Source organism: Elephantulus edwardii, unplaced genomic scaffold (genome assembly GCF_000299155.1).
Source record: "Elephantulus edwardii isolate Elephantulus edwardi_28Jun2011 unplaced genomic scaffold, EleEdw1.0 scaffold00126, whole genome shotgun sequence".
NCBI classification, from domain to species: Eukaryota; Metazoa; Chordata; class Mammalia; order Macroscelidea; family Macroscelididae; genus Elephantulus; species Elephantulus edwardii.
Genome location: NW_006399876.1, coordinates 3,391,696 through 3,396,773, shown reverse-complemented (window position 1 = coordinate 3,396,773; position 5,078 = coordinate 3,391,696).

Genomic DNA, 5,078 nt, shown 5'->3' with positions numbered 1-5,078 from the left:
CGAGGGATGGTTGAAGGGCTGCAAAGATCCAGTTACTTGGTACAGGAGATACCTCTGCCTGGGGTTCAGATCAAGGCGCATTTCACGTTGTATTCACAGATCTGAAAAATCAGAAGCCCTCATGCTGCACTCACATTAATGGGTTAACTCAGGCTGAATCTCGGGGTTGGGGAGGAGGGAAGACAGAACTGCAGCTGCTCTCAGAGAAAATGTTTTTGTACAAGCTGTCGCTATCCTTAAAAGAAAAGCAAAAGCATCTCTTTTAAAATGCTTGCACAGGCCAGCTCCCGACCAGGACGTCTGTGGAGTAATCAGTGTATGACTTCCAGTTCCTGATCTATTTCTAACGGTCACTGTTGCCCTAAATGACTGCCTGAGAGCCCTTCTCATGCTCTGCACTGTGGAGCAATTTTTGCTTTTTCAAAATTATTGCTCAACTTCAATTGTAACAACAACAAAACCAACAAAAAGCTTCAATTGTAACATCCTCCAATAAAGCGCTTTATTGTTATTCTAACGAATGACAAGTTCCTATTGTTTGACAGTTTCAGCGTTCCCATGAATGTGACATCGTTTGGAAATAGGAAGTTTCTTTTTGTCTTGCATCTTCTTCGGAGGTTCAAACCCACCAGCTCTTCTTCAGAAGTAAGTGGGCAACTCTTCTTGTTAGGATTTATTGCCTCAGAAATTCAGTAGAGAGTCGCCATGGGTCAGAACCAGCCCAATGACAGCGTTGGGCTTGTTTTGTAATGAGGCTTCGCTGGATGTCTTAGCTCTCTGGTGTGGCTGTAACATAGATGCCCCAGGCAGATAAACTTAACAAAACAACACAATCAGTTCTTTTTTCACACATTAGGACGTAAGGCATGTTCCACAGGGAGTTGCCCTAGTGAGCCAAAGAGGGTGCCTTTCTGAGCCCACCAGTAGGTCTGCCGGACAAAGACGGGAAATCTCTCATACAATTAACAATCGCCACTGGAGGGTCCAGCTTATTGGTAATGAGACTTTTTGAAGCTCTAGCCCACGGTTTTCTCTCCATCCTTGGCTCTCCGGTGACCTTCACGTGTCATCATATCCCTCATCTCTGCTTGTTTAACTTGCTCCTTTTACACCTCAGGAAAGGTTGTCTCCAAGCACACCCTGTACTAACGTGGCTGTAACGTGGAGTACTGAGCCTATTTCACAAACCGGCTTTCTCAGACCTTGGGTTTTGACTTTGCCACATGGTTGGGGGGAACATGTAAACAGAGAACCAGACCATCCACGGGGGAACTGACCGGTCTGACCACTTCAGCAGATTTAAATCGAGCAGGTTCAGCAGCAGAAAATGTGAACATTCCTAAGAAAATATAAACATAAAAATGCAGCACGAGTCCTTCGGGGCCAGAGAATCCTGCACCATCCTGCACCGTCAGACGTGGACCCACAGGCGAGCAGAAGTCACAGCAGAGAATCAGAGGCCCCAAGAGAAAGAGAGCGGACCTGACACTGTTGCCCAAGGAGGCAGAGCCAGGGGCCTTCAGCCAAGCTTGCTAGGGAACTGAGGGTGACGGTGAGGGAGAGACACCCTAACTGGTGGACTACGAGAGCTCTGACGGCTTAGTGGGAAGGAGTTGTGCTGCCAACCGAAAGGCACATGGTTCAAACCCATCGGCTCCTCATCAGGAGAAAGACAAACAACTCTCCTCCTACGTAATTTACTGCCTCTGGAAATCTGCTGGAGGGGCAGCTGTGAGTCAGTTCCAAATCAAAGGGACATAACAACAAAAATAAGAAACCTTGGAACATCGACCTGAAGATTCAAGACTGCAGGTTAAAGAGCCTGAGAGAATGTTGTCCTGACTGAGAAATTCATCCTGTTACCAACCTGAGCGTAGCCTGTTAACCACCCTAATCAACAGCTTTGGTCGTGGAACATGAGAGGAAATCTGTTGTCAAGGACTTCTCCAAACTGCTAAAGAGCAAAGATATCAGTTTAAAGACTAAGGTGCTAAGGGAGCTCTGGTGGCCTAGTGACAAGAAGCTGCACTGAAATTCCAGAGGTACACGGTTCAAATCCACCAGATGCTCAGCTGGAGAAGGAGGGGGCAATCTCCTCCTGTACCAGTCAGATCTGATTTGACAGTACACGTAAAAATAATACAATAAAAATTAAAAAAATTAAAAAAAAAAAAAAAACTAAGGTGCTTCTTATCCAAGTCCTGGTAGTTTTGACAGCTTCCCAGGCACCTGAAAGTTGGACAGTGACTGGGAGGACCACAGACTTGATGCCTTTGAATTTTGGTGTCGGGAAAGAGTACTGAATATACTATGGACTGCAAAAGTTCAAGCCAATCTGTCTTGAAGGAAGTACAACCAACGCATTCCTTCAAGGCAAGAAGCTGAAACGTCGTCTCACCTACGCCGGGTGTCTTTTCAGGAAGAATCAGTGCTTAGACAGAGAGATCATGCTGGAAAAGGTAGAGGGTCAAAGAAAGGAAGTTCCTCAACAAGCCGGTTGGCAAGGTGTCAATGGTCACGAGCATAGCAGCGATTATGAGGATGTCCAGGACAGGCTAAGGTGCAGATATGTTTTTCACAGGGTGACTAGGATTTGTCATAGACTTGATGGCACCAAACAACAACTTCCCAAATAAACTCCATGATCCTAAGTATGGTTCTGTGAGGTCTGTGTAGCCACTAAAACAGATGCGGGACCATGCAGAGCAGTAGGATTGGTGTTAGAATTAGTAGAGACAGGTGTGGGAGCGTGGGGGACATGTCTGAGCTCGTGGCAGTTGGTCTGTATGTGAATGTTCTTGACAGGGACAGTTTCCCCTTGTGGAGGTCAGATGTGGCCCCACTCCAAACAGTGAGACCCTCCCTTCACTCTTTTTATAGCTGTAACATTAACATAACAAAGAAACCCCTTTCTCCAATGGGATTATAACCACAGATGGCACATATCCTATAACAGATATCAAGTGATATCAGATGTTAGGTCGGGTCCATCTCACAGTGAGGCTCCCATCTGGCTAAAGGCTCTAAGTTATAGTGGAAAGAGACACTGTCCATCTTTCTCCCTCGAGCAGCTGGTGCATTTCAACCTCTGATGCAGAAGCTTGCCTGTACACAACAGAGGTCAGCAGCCTGCAGACTGTGCCACCAGCGCTCCCAATCACAGATCAACGAGTCAGAAATGGTTTTTTAATTTTGGTATTTTTTGTGTGTGTACCATCAAATCTTGGAAGCAGGAGTGGCATCCAGTTCCGTAACAGCTTGCCTCCGGAAACCCTATGAACCTGGAGAGAGGATGAAAGGCACCCAAGGGTTGAGGACTCACCTTCATACGGTCGCTATGAGTCGCCTGTGACTCGACGACACTTAACAACAACAACCATCAAATCAGATCTGACTGGTACAGGAGGAGATTGCCCCTCCTTCTCCAGCAGAGCATCTGGTGGATTTGAACCGCACACCTCTGGGATTGCAGTGTTGCTTCCTCTATGTGAAGTGCAATCAGGTGCTCCTTAGAGGCAAGGAGGGTGAAACATACCCTTTGAGGTTGTTATCAGGAGGGCCCAGGCCTTGGGTAAAGCCGTAATACTTGAAAAGGTGGGTCAGAGAGGAAGAGGAAACACACAACCTCTGTATTGGCGGTCACAGGGACGAGCTGCAGCGTGTGGAGATTATGAGGACGGCAGGACGGGGCTCGTAGGGTCGCTGCGAGTCACGGTGGACACAACAACTAGAAACGATGTTTAGAAGAACATTAAACCAGAGCATGTCGGTCTCCATCCCGGCTGAGTGGGGTTGTATGAAAAGAGCAGAACAGACACGAGACATGTAGACACATGGAGAGATGCTGCATGATGGTGGAGGCAGATGCCTCCGAGAGATCAGGAATGCCAAGGATCTCTGGCAGCCTCCAGGAGCCAAAAGAGACAAAGAAGGACCCTCGCCTAGAACTGACAGCTTGAATCCCAACTCCTGGCTCCAGAGCTGAGATAATAAAAAAGACAGTGATGAAGGCAGCAGGTGGCCTGGGCTGGGCTAACGGCCTGAAAAGCTGGCCTGCCAACAGAGGGAAGGAGGAGACACCAGTGGTGGCATCTGGTGGCTTCCTGCAGCCTCTGGACAGGGGGAGGGTCCTGCCGGAGTTGCTTGGCAGGACTTTCTGCTCCTAATTATTGACTCATTAGAGGGGACTGGTGTCTGCCAGAGAGAGAGGGGGGGGGGGGGGTTAGAGAGACTCTCCAGTCTCTGCCCCAGCACAACACTCCAGTGGCATCACACTTTGGAGGTAACATGGGTTAAACTGGTTCTAGTTCAGAAAGAGAGGTGGTGGAGGGGACATCTCCCCACGCCAGGCAGAACAGCAGACACAATGGTGCCAGCAGAGCGTGTGCATGGGACACACCCCAAAGCCTGTGCTCCTGGATCTCAGTGTCCTTTTCTGTTTTCTGACAAGTGTGAAATAATGCTTTTATCTTGATGTTGTTGTTGTTATTGTTGATTATCATCGAGTCAAGCACAGCTCATAACAACCTTATGAACAAAAGACCTGAAGCCTTTCTATAACCATCATCGTTTCTCAAAGTTCATAGAGTTTCCATCGGCATGTGGTTTAGAAGTGGGGGCCCCTCCGGCTGCCAATACTACTGTTTAATTGTCCAATCAATCCATAACAAGTTACCGCACTAATTACATATAACGCTACAGAACGGGGGGGTTTCCACAGCTTCCAATGTAGGATCTTTGATCCAGAAGGTAGGGAAGGTCTGCTTTACCGTGCATTTGCTTAAGCTCAAGAAGTTCCTTCTCCAAATCTGTTGATCTGCTGGGCCAACATCAACGGTCCTCTGGATGCCTGCCTTTTGGAGTTCTATTCTCTAATCTTGTCTATGAAAGTTCCTGCCTTTTGGAGTTCTATTCTCTAATCTTGTCTATGAAAGTTCCTGCCTTTTGGAGTTCTATTCTCTAATCTTGTCTATGAAAGTTCCCGCCTTTTGGAGTTCTAGTCTCTAATCTTGTCTATGAAAGTTCCTGCCTTTTGGAGTGCTATTCTCTAATCTTGTCTATGAAAGTTCCTGCCTTTT